Source organism: Rattus norvegicus, chromosome 10, assembly GCF_036323735.1.
Source record: "Rattus norvegicus strain BN/NHsdMcwi chromosome 10, GRCr8, whole genome shotgun sequence".
Taxonomy (NCBI): Eukaryota; Metazoa; Chordata; class Mammalia; order Rodentia; family Muridae; genus Rattus; species Rattus norvegicus.
In genome coordinates, this window is record NC_086028.1 from 39,393,967 (window position 1) to 39,406,494 (window position 12,528).

A 12,528-nucleotide genomic window follows, 5' to 3' on the forward strand; every position below is an offset into this window, starting at 1 on the left:
GAGAGGAGTAAACAGGAAGTACATTTAGTCTGACAGGACACGGTAGTTAGCAACTTCTGTGCCCTGAAATTCCCCCTATAACTCTTGAGAACTGTTTGAGCTTTTGACAAGAAATGGTAACGATAATGCAAAAAGGGGCTGGTGAGGCAATTCAATAAAGTGTTCACCATCAGGACCTCAGATCGGTCCCCAGCCCTCATAAAATCCATGCAGTTAACACACACTCATAATCCCAGGACAAAGATGGCAGAAACAGGACCTCTGGGGTCTCACTGGCCAGCCAACCTGATTGAATCTGCAAGGCTCCAAGTCCCAGGAAGACTGTTTCAAAAAAGCAGGGAGTAGGGAGAAGCCCAAGGAACAATACCTGGAAGTTAATCTCTGGGATAGGTACACACACAGACAAAAGAATACTACTGGGTTACATAAATTACAGTAATTGCTCTTCTTTAACGATGTTTACCATAGTTTTGGCTTTCAATCTCATTTCAGCAAACAGTCCTGGTAAAAAGCAAGGAACAACATAGTTGAACCTGGAGTGTGTAAGTCCATGTAAGTCACCAACACTCAGCCTTCAAGAATTGTTATCTTAAAGAGAAATGGAGTTAAGCACCCTGAAAAAGTTCTAATGAGCCGGCCAGGCATAGTGGCTCATTTCATTATAGCACTGGGGAAGCAGAGGCAGGAGGATCTCTTTGAGTTTAAGGCCATCCTGATCTACACAGTAAGTTCCAGGGCATCTACAGTGGCACAATGTGAGTCCATGTCTCGAAAAAATAAAACCCAAAACAAAGCAAATGTTAAGTGCTGCCACCTCCTTCCAGGTCACACTCAGTCGCTGCACCCCCTCCACTGCTCCTCATGTCTTCAGGCCCTTATCGCTTATTTCAGTCTCCACTTTCCATATCCACACTAATTTCAAACTTACTTCTTCTTCTTGCACCTTTTATTTCCATTAATTCTTCCAATTTCTAATTTAGCTACAAAAGCACACGTGCATTCCACCAGCTCCACGTGCTCGTTCAGCAAACGCTGGTGCCTTCCTCGACGACCCCTGTCAGCCCAGATACTGAGAGACAGTCCCCAGAATGAAGCAAAGTTGTCTGTAGGGGCACAGACAGCACAACTGTATACTAGGGCCAAGGAACTTCAAAGGAGACCACGGACTGGAGTCCACCAAGGGAAACTAGAACTTGAGCTCAGGACAATACAAACAGGAGGGTCTCATAGAGCTCTGTAGTAACTCTGGTCCATTTTCTATGAGAGCCACCTGCTGCAGTTTGCTCTGTTCTGTGATTAAAACACTATCCAAAAGCAACTCTGGCTCATTTTCCAGCTCCTGCTTGAGTTTCTGCCATGACTTCCCTCAATGATGTACATGACCTGGAAGTATAAACCAAATAAATCCTTTCCTCCTCCAAGTTACCATTGGTCTAAATGTTAACCCAGCAAAACAAAATACAAAAAACAAACAAACAAACAAGCAAACAAAACAAACAAACAAACAAAAAAAAAAAAAAAAAACAGAGCACCACAGACAGCGCTGGAGCATAGAAGTGACTTCCATTTTAAAATCATGACCTGGCTGCTCTGCTGAGAACAGAACAGAGAAGGAGCAGGAAGAGAACGGCTGCTTAGAGAGCGGCAGGATGTGAAGATGCAAACTGGGTCAATTTATTTCTTGGTGCCTATGGGTCTGTTTTTTGGGATCAAACACTGGGCCTTGCACATGCTCAGCAAGCACAGCCACCAAACTGGACATCCCCTAGAGGCTCTGTATTTATTCTTAACACGGCTTTTAAGGTAGATACAAGCATGCTTTCATGACACCTTATTTTACTTCAATGTGGAGTACCAAGAAGGTCTGGTACGTTTTCAGCCAAGGAAGCTGACAAAGTTAACATTCAACACGATGAGGGAGACTGGAATGGGAATAATGACCAGAGGGGAAGCAGGAGAGTGAGTTTAGTTAAGTTTTGTTGAACAACACAAGCCTATTAGATATCTAGTTGAAAATGTTGAATAGGCAGATGGAAATACAAGACTGGAGGTTAGAAAAAGACTCAGACTAAAGATAAAATTCTCAGCTTTTCTCACTAGATAGGATGAGATCACGAGAGACTAAATATAAATACATCAGAGATCTAAACATAGAGCCTGGGAACACTGCCTCCTTTCTAAAAAGCTGGGGCAACAAAAATGGAACCAGTAGAAGAAACTGAAAACACACAGTATTATCCAGAAAGTAAAGGAAAGAAAGGTTTCAAAGACATGATTATCAACCAGGCCAAATGCTGCTATCTCAACTGAAATTACTTTGGAGAACTGACTGGGGAGTCTACCCCCAAGGTGCAGATAGAGCCGACAGAATAGAGGAGCCAGAAGAGACAAGCCAAAACCAACTAATAATTAAAAACCACAACTGTTTTAGAGCAGTAGCTAAGGTAAGATGAACATGTTAAGGAAGGCGTCTTAGGAGATGGGAGAGTTTTCAGCATTAGCTTTATATGAGTAAGGTGATCCAGGAGAACAGGACAAAGGTCCAACCCTGAATGAGATTAAGACTGAAGCAGTTAATATCCTTGACCAGAGAAAAGGAACAAAACCAAGAGCAAGGGCAGAAACAGAAGATGTGAGTAGAGACGCAGGATGGCCAGAAAACGTTTTCTGACTGCTTTCATTGTGAGTATACAAGAAACTAGCTCATCAGCTGGAAACAAAAGGGGGGAGGGGACGTGGTACCAAGAGATGAAGACAAGGTGTGAACAGCCACTCAGGAGAAAGACAGCACTGGACCAGGGGAAAGCACTGGGATTATAGACTGTGAAGGCACTCAAGGCTAGCAAGGCCAGTGGGCACTTGAAGAGCTGGGCACGGTCTAAATAAAAACTGCTAGCAGGCTATGGGTGACAGGGCAGTCAGAGGAGTGCAGTGACAACAGGATGGAGTGTAAAGACAGTGGCTACCTTGGGTTCAAACATGACAAAGAATGTTCAAGATATGTTATGGAGAAAGGAGCCTTAAAAGCAAAGGATGCTACCAGCAGTGAGTCACATACACGGAAGTGCCCTGAAAGTGTATTACTAAACAGGAATTGGGAGGGATTTTTGAGGCCACAGGGAAATGCTAAAAGCTATACTGTATGAAGTCACTTTAATGTACTATGCTTACTTCTACTAACATGCTATTCAGCTAACAGTAGAGTGTGGTTCCCAGGCATGGAATACCCAAGAATACCACTTACAGTATTCCTAGGACCAAATTCATCTAATGACCCATTGGACAAAAATGGCAGCAGTTAAGACTAACCACTCGGGGTTGGGGATTTAGCTCAGTGGTAGAGTGCTTGCCTAGGAAGCACAAGGTCCTGTGTTCAGTCCCCAGCCCCGGGGGAAAAAAGAAAAAAAAGACTAACCACTCAAACTCACCCTGCCCCAACCTCTAAACAGGGGAGGATGCCCTTACTGAAGAATTGTTAATACTGTTTATGAACTAAAGAAACAAATGGACAGGAAAGAAAACCACCAGGTGTGACAGCACACCTGGTCTCTAATCACACCACTGAGGAGGCAGAAGCACGAAGACCTCTGTGAGTCCGAGGTCAGCCTTATGTGCATAGCAAGTTCTGGGCCAGCCAGAGCTACATAGAGATAACCTGTCTGAAAAGGAAAAAAAAGAGGAAAAAGAAAAGGACTAAAACAAGGCCAGTGCAGACAGACACTAGAAGACTTCATTATCTAAGTGACTAGGAGGGCTACATGAGCTCCTTAAGACCTAGGCTTGACAGCAAGCACAGTGAGAACCTTGCTTCTACTTCAACCATATCAAGACCCATCACTGAGCAGAACAGTTGCACAGAGACCTGTAGTTCCCCAAGGCAGGGAGAGGTAAAACACGGTGTTGGATAGAGTCCAGGTTCACTCTGATTTTCTATGCCAAAGGCCCCAGCAGAAGACTGATGTACAGTTCAATAGTTGGCAGTTGCATAACACCTGGGCACCCTAGGGTTCAACCCCAGCACCAAAAAGAAAAATAAAGTCAAAGTAGATGACTTGATAAACCAAATAAAACAAAATAATTTTGTGCTTTAATGCAATACACTTTCAAAAACTCTACCATGAAGATGACAAGAATCATAGCATGAATTTCTAGATCAGTAAACGAAACTGGTCAGGGTTCACTCAATCCCTGTAAAAAACCATGAGGTTTAATGTGAATTCATATACTATTTTCTAGGAAAAGGATTTTTTTTAACCATAATCTCTCTTTAGCTACATACATTTATAAGTACTCTATAAGTGTCAGATAAAGATTACTTATTATTGAAACTGGACGTTTCAGTTCAGAAATCCCCTTTGTATGGGATAGCAGACCTGTTAGAAGGGTCAGAAATTCAAGGTCACCCTCAGCTACACACACAGCTGTGAGCCAACCTTAGCTCCATGAGACTTATTCCCCAAAATAAGTGAATCAATCAATCAATCTAAAAGAAATCAAAAATATACATTTTCAATTCGTTTAAAATCCTCCAAGAGGGCTGACCAAATGCTCAGCAGTTTAGAGCACAAGTTGCTCTCTTGTAGGGGGCCTGGGTTCAATTTCCAACACCCACATGGAGATTCAAATCATCTAAAACTCCAGTTCCAACAAATCCAATGCCTTCTTCCAGCCTCCACAAACACTAGACACACATGTGGTACACATAAATGCATGGAAGCAAAACACTCAAACATAAAAAGTAAAATAAATCTAAATTTTTTTTTACTCTTATAAAACCTTAAGGAGCTAGAGAGATGGTTAAGAATTTAGGAGCACTGGCTGTTTCTTCCAGAAGACCTATATACAATTCCCAGGACCCACATTACAACTCACAAATGTCTCTAACTCCAGTTAAGGGGCTTCTGACATCCCCATATAGACATACATGCAGGCAAAATACCAATAAACATGAAATAAAAAATAAATTTTAAAAATTAATAAAATAGACTCATCCTTAAGCAAATAATTAAATATCTCATGATTTAAAAAGTCTAATACCTAAAAAATAAAAGCAGGTTATCCTGGAGAATGTGAAAATACAGTACCTTCGAAATGTAGACTACAATATGCCATGCATTGTTCTTAATCATTTTAGAATTTTCAACTGAGAAAAGAATTGTGTTCTAAGTCTAAAAATCACTCTTACAAAATATGAACTACCGACCCCATCAGATACACAACCCTTGAAAGTCTTGAAAACAGTTGTATAAAGGTTTAAAAGAGATCAACAGAACAAGAAGAGTTAAACTGAAAGGGTAGGTGATAGAAGAACAGGGTAAAAGAGAGAAAATGGAGAGTGATGACCTTTCCAAAAAGTGATGTGGAGGCCTACCTATTACTGTGCAAGCTTCCTGATACAGAGGGGGAGAGGGAGAGGGGGAGAGGGGGAGGGGAGACAGACAGAGAGAGACAAAGAGATACAGAGAGACAGAGACAGAGAGTTAAAACAGAATTACCCCAAAACAGAACAATACCCCTACTAGACTAACAAATACAGCCCAGTGCTAGGAACAAACTCCTCCTTTGGAGGTGCTGGCAGGTAAGGTCCCATAAGCTCTAAACACTACAGGCCACTGCCAGTATTATTGGTTACCCTCCAGACCTTGATATTAAGACCCACCACTGCCAATGGTATGCACTTGAGTCACAGAACATGGCGATAATATGCTGGTATTGACCTGGAAGTCTCATCACTACTGGCTAGCTTTCATTATTCCAGAAGGTGCTATGTATGCTTTTGAAGTCAACATCAATCTTGACAGCTGTGAACCTTGCAAACTACAATATCAACAGTTCTGGCAAGACATGTCCATTGGTACAGTAGTGACATAAACATCATGGGACTCACCAACTACTTTCTAATTGACTGTAACTCCCACTCCATAAGATGAAGCCCATACCTGGCACTATTTGGGGGCTAAGAACTTGTGGCTCATAGGCCTTAGGGGAGAACTTAACACTTTTATTCTACTAAATGGACAAAGTATTAAACTGACTCCTAATGACATATCGTTATAGTTATACATTAATGCATCTCTCAACAGACAGTTGTGAGCTGTCGTGTGGGCACTGAGAATCAAAGCAGGGTCCTCTGGAAGAGTGGCCAGTGCTGCTGAACTCTCTCTCTAGCACCAGACATATCTGTATTTAATAACTACTTTCTGCCAAGGAATTCCACCTCCTGTTAATCCACTATCTTCTCCACCTCCTGCCTTCCTCCCTGTTCTCTTGAATGCACACGCACGCACCCACATGCACACACGTACACAGACACGTTCAGACAGCACAGTTCATCCTCTGACCTCATGACCCTCACCTTTTCTTTCTAACCACTGCTCACATTTACAGAAAAAAAAATGCAAAAAGCAGAGTCACAAAGACACCTCCCCCTTCACAAGCTGCTGTTCCAGGACAGCCATCTATCAGCTCAAGTGACTGTCCACCTGGAACTCTTAGACAGGAAGAAGCCTCAGGCTCAAAAGCACCAAGAAGAAATCTGTTGAGTAACAATCACTGGGTTCAGATCTCTGTAAGGGATTAGTCTATAATCAAGAGTCTTCCTTCCATTAGCCATGAGGAACTAAAGTAGGCCACACTCTGGTGGCTCCCACCTTGGTGGCCAAGGGTGAGCAGCCATCCTTGAGCAAGGAGGAGGTCGTATCAGACATCATCACAGTCCATCTTCAATGTTCTTTACTGGCTCTGTAATCATTTCCCTCAGGTTTTTCATAATACTAGGCTGTCATTGCATGCTATCAAATAAATTCCTACAAGAAATAAACAACTCTCTACCACTAAAATCTAAAGGATTGCTTTTTTTTTAATGGTTCTAAGAATAACTAAAATGAAAAAGGTGAACAGCCAGTAAGCTTAAAAACAGTAAAGTTCTGTTTTCAGGTACTCATGACTTTTGTTACTCCTAAGAACAGCCATAAAAAAAACTAACAGCCAAAAAATCCCAGCACTTGGAAGGCAGACACAGGCAGACCTCTGTGAGCTTGAGGTCAGCCTGATCTACAAAGCAAATTCTAGGACAGCCAGGGCTGCTATACGCCCCCCCCCCCAAAAAAAGACTAACAGTCAATGCCTGAATGAACTTGGAAAGTCCTGTCACAGTTTACACAATGACAAAATAGTCCCAGCACTGGTAAATCACAAAGGTCTACTAAATTCAAAAGCTAACTGTAAAAACAGTGGTGAATCTTCATTACCTTGTAATGATGCAGATGGACTTTGCAGAACATTCATTTTGACTTCTAAAGGAGTCAAACATTGAATGGTGGAGACATTCTGCAAAATGTATCATTAGGTGATCTCCTCACCATATGACTACTGTAGAGTATACTTTACACAAACCCAAACACCACATTCTACAGACTATATGGTATATATTCTTATATAACTCCTACAAGAAACATACCATGTAAAGAACTGTCAGGGCTGAGAGGTGCCTCAGCAGTCGAGAGCACACACTGCCTTTGCAGAGCAACCAAGTTTGGTTCCTAGCACCCACATCTGATGGCTCAAACTGCCTGTAGTTCCAGGGGATTCCATTCCCTCCTCGGGCCTCTAAAGGCCCTTAAATGATGTGTAGATATCCACACCTGGACCCATAAATACACATAATTAAAAATAAAGACAGAAATCTTTTTTTTTAGGAAAAGAGAAACTACGGACCAGGAGATAGCACTTAGATAGTCACTTAGAACACAGAATCTGGGTACAGTTCCTAGCACCTACATGGTAACTTGGCTCACAACCATCCATAACTCCAGTTCCAGGGAATCTGACACCCCCTCTGACCTCCATGGGCAGACACCAGACACAAACATGTTATGCATACATACATACATGCATACATACATACATCCATACATGCAGGCAAAACCTTCTACCTAAAATAAAATCTAAATTAAAAAAAAACTTTTTTAAAGAAAGTGAGGGGCTGGAGAGATGGCTCAGTGGTTAAGAGAACTGGTGGCTCTTTCAGAGGTCCTGAGTTCAATTTCCAGCAACTACATGGTGGCTCACAACCATCTGTAATGGGATCTGATGCCTCTGGCATACAAGAGAATATGCAAATAGAGCACTCATATAGATAAAATACATAAATAAATTTTTAGAACTTTTAAAAAGAGAAACTATCACGATTCTCTATCAATAACATGTGGGGCGGTTACTTTTATCATTCCTAGAAAAAAACACTGGCTATGGAATCCCTACACATCTAAAACCAGAACGTTCCATCAAGTATACTCTTCCCTTACTGTTGCTGGGAACACCCATAAAACGTCAATGCTGTTGACTAGAAAATCATATGTGAAAACATAAAATAAAGTAAAAATGAAAACGAAAATGGCTGCAACTGACTGAGGTGGAACACTTGAGGCCCTGGCTCGAACTCACCCCAAAACATCCATAGCAACAAACAACAGAAACTTCACGTTCACAGTAAATGCAATGATGCCGTGGACCACCAAGCCAGGGCTTCATGCATGCTGGGAAAACACTCTTATCGACCAGGCTACACAAGTCTTTCTTCACGGTTTGGTTTGGTTTGGTTTGGTTTGGTTTGGTTTGGTTTGGTTTGGTTTGGTTTGGGGTGTGTGTGTGTGTGTGTGTGTGTGTGTGTGTGTGTGTGTGTGTTTGGGGTAATTTTTGTTTTTTTGAGGGGGCTGTTTTGTTAGTTGGTTTTGTTTTGAAATAGGGTCTCATGTAGCTCAGGCTGGACTGGAACTTGATAAGCAACCAAAATAACCTTTAACTTCTGATCCTCCTGCCTCTACCTCTAACCCTCCTCCCCCCACCCCCAGTGCTAGGATTATAGGAAGGTACCTCAATTTGTGAAGCACTGGAGCTCATACCCAAGGCCTCATGCATGCTAAACAAATTAACAACTAAGGTATAACCTCGGCCTACATCTTTTTCTCCCTGTTGAGACAGGTCTCGTTCTGTGGTTCTGGCTGGCTTGGAACTAGGTACGTAGACCAGGCTGGCCTTAAACTCAGAAGTCCACCTGCCTCTTGCCTCACAAACGCTGTGATTAAAAGTGCATACCATAGTGCCTAGCCCACACTCATTTTAACACGCAGTTTTATCATAGTTGTAATTCTGTCAGGAGAGTCCAAACAGCACCACGTATTTTTCCTAATAATCCTACTCTTGTCTATTGACTCTTCTCTTGACTATTTAGTCAATAGTGTATTTTTTTATGGTAAACAAGGAGACAAAACAACGTTGCTGGAAAGGTGCTTTACTTATTTCTTTTTTCCTACCCATCAACTCCTTTCTTTTTGTGGTACTGAAGACAGAACCCAAAGCCTGGTATACACATGCCAGGGAGGTGTACTACCATAAGCCACATCCCTAGCTCTGTTAAAAGTGAGATAAAATGGGTTGGGGATTTGGCTCAGTGGTAGAGTGCTTGCCTAGCATGCGCAAGGCCCTGGGTTCGGTCCCCAGCTCCGGAAAAAAAAAAAAAAAAAGAGAACTTCAGTGATAGAATCTTTAAAAAAAAAAAAAAAGTGAGATAAAATAAAACGGCTAAAATATCCAAAACAAAAGGAAGCTACTAATTTATCTTGCCTTTTGCGTCTCATATAATTCAAGCTGGCCTCAAGTCTGTGTTAGTTATGCCAAAGACGACCTTAAACTCATGATCCTTTTGCCTCCACCATCACAGGTGTTGGTGGTAATAAAGCTCCCACTATCACTCCAGCTTGTGGTGCTGGTGGCTGAACCAGTGATTTCATATCAACAGACCCATATTCCCTACCCATCTTTGGGGATTTTTTTTGTTGTTGCTACTGTTTTGTAATTATGTCTATACGTGTGTATGTCACTTATATTCGGGTGCCCCATGAAGACCAGAAGAGGGCGTCATAACCCTGTTACAGACAATTGTGAGCCATCAGGTGTGGGTGCTGGGAACTTAACTCCAATCCTCTAGATGAGCAGCAAGTGCTGATTTAACCACAGAGCAGGGACTTTTTAATATACAAATGTTATTACAAAGAGTCTTACTGAAACATCTGGAATCACACTATCGATAAAAAACACGGCAGCAAAATCTAGTTCAGGGGAGAATAAAAACTCCATCTTGTTGAAACCGTTTTTCCTGTCGCTTTAAAACCTACACGAATTTTTATTAAGATGGCAAATGAAACCATAACCCAATAATCTTAGCCTTAAAGAGTTACTCATTAACTTTTAAGTAGGAGGCTATGAATGAACACTTCCTGAAATTCACCAGCCGTTTTTTTTTTTGTTTTTTTTTTTTTTTCATGTGAAGTGGCCCTAGGGGTTTGAGGAGGTTCTCACTTGCTACATGGAAACCACAGAACGAACTTCATGCTCAAGCTTAAGAGAGAAATCATTTGGAGTTTTGTTCCCTTCCACAAACAGCATTCAAAATCTCTCTGCACTTAATACGTGTCTAATGAGTATGCTGGGTAAACAGTGACGTTAAACCACCAAGGTCCCCTCCCTCAAAGTTCAGAACGCTCCCTAACTCACAGAGATAGATTCAAGACCATGCCACAGCCCCTCAAAAGCACATACACTTCTTTACTCCTACTACATAGAAAGATAGACCTCAAAATATACCCCAAACATCTTTCTCAATTATTTTCAAAGAAGAGGAGAAATCGGGTCTGCTAAGAAACAGAAATTTGTAACCCAACTGCTCTCAAAAATTCCACATCTCAAAGGTACTGCCTGCAAAACTGTCAAGAATGACTGACTAGTTATCGCTAGTTTACATGGGAGGGGGGAGTCAAAAACTTGCCTAGCATTCTTTCCAAGAGTCCTTTATCCGAGTCAAGAAGCTATGTGCCTAATCTTACTAGTAGGAATAGCTTCGTGTGGTGTTTTGAGATTCATTCATTACATCAGTATTTTACTGAGCATGTATTATGCGGTAAGACATTTGATAAAGCATTTAATTTTCTCTTTTTCTTTGTGGCGGGTGGGAGTACTGGGGAACTGAACCACTCTGGGCCTCCTACATTCAAGGCAAGTTCCCCACCACTAAGCTGTACTCCCAGGCCCAGAATGTTTCAGTTCTGCGCTCTGCACATCACCACCAAACTCCTCCAGGAAAGCTCAGCAGCAGCAATCACGGCTGCTAACGCGGAATTCCCAGGGTTGCCCGAAATCAACCGGCATGGGGCTGCTCCTCAGCTCGAAACGCGACGTCAGTGAGCCGCTACCTACCACACCCGTTAGTAATGCTCACCACCGTAGATGGGATCTCCCGGTGCAACAACCTGTAAGAGTCGCCGGAGCGACTGCAAAGCAGTGGCCGGGCTTCCTTTCCCGGGGTCCCGGGGTCCCGGGGAGGCCGGGCGGGAGTCGGAATCCCGGAGTCCAGCCGCTCCGCGCCGGTCCAGACTGGCCGGGATGCTGACTGGGGGAGGGGTCCGTAGCGCCTCCCCCATCGGGAAGGTGCAAGCTACAGTGGAAACTGGCCTCACGGAGAATGAAGAGAACCATTGCCGGTCCTCGCGTGAGGACCTCGCCCAGACTGGAAAATGGAGCCGCCGCAGCCTCAGCCCTCAGCCCCAGTCCGCTGCCCAAGTCCGCAGCGCGGAGAGGCCCGGGCCCTCAGCCTTCCGAGCCGCGGCTCTGTACTTGGCGCCTCGAGCGGCAGGGCCATCGCGGGGCCCTCTCCCACACTCACCGTCGCCTTTGTCTCCGCCGCCTGCTCCAGTCGCGCGGCTCCGAGCGCCGGCTCCGAAGCTCCTAGGATCTCCACACGCCAGCAGCTGCGCTCCCGGCTTCGGGCTCCGCCCTCCCGCCTAGTCTCTGGCGCGCAGAGGCGGAGCCACAAACTGTGTGTGCGGCTGCGCGGATACTCCCCCGCTACAGGGACCCGCCCATTCTCTCCCAGTAGGCGGGCTGGTCGCTGTGAAGCGCCGCCCATCGAGGGAGTGGCGAGACCTAGGGGATGCGAAGCGCGCACAGAGTGACCGCTGGGTGGGCGATGGGGAAGATGGAGGCCGGGGCCTCGCACCACAACACCTTGCTATCTGGATCCGGCCATAGACGCGCCCGGGCAAGCGAGGGCGCTGCTAGGCAGAGCTGGCTAGCACCAGATGTCTCTCAGTAGCAGTCGAAGAAAACTATTTGTCCAAACGCTTAGATCATGCTACTTTTAAGGAATCAGAATCACTGACTCATTGGAGAGCCAAGAATATCCACCTAGCATTTGAAAAGTGTCCGGTGTGTCTCTGTGACTTCTTGTGGGATCGGTTTTGGTTTTAGTTTTGGTTTGTCATTGTTTGAGAGAGGGTCTTTTTGTAGCCCAGACTGGCCTCCAACTCACCATATAGCTAAGGGTGGTCTGGATCTTGTGCCTCCATCTCCCGAGTGCTGGGATGACAAGTGTCACATGCCTAAAGACTTTTGTAGTAGAATCCTGGCTGACCTGGATCTCACAGCAGTCCTCCTAACTCAGCCACCACATTCTGTCTTACGACTACATTAGCT

The 12,528-nt window shown here is 44.0% G+C and overlaps 1 protein-coding gene across 1 annotated transcript in view; it reads right to left on the reverse strand.

Annotated features, from left to right (window-relative positions):
- Positions 1-11,806, reverse strand: part of Cdc42se2 (CDC42 small effector 2) — a 68,504-nt gene extending 56,698 nt beyond the window's left edge. Inside the window, exon 1 of the mRNA NM_001126089.2 lies at positions 11,720-11,806. The gene's annotated coding sequence lies outside the window, so the exon portion shown is untranslated. The remainder of the gene's footprint in view (positions 1-11,719) is intronic.
- Positions 11,807-12,528: the final 722 nt, after the last annotated feature.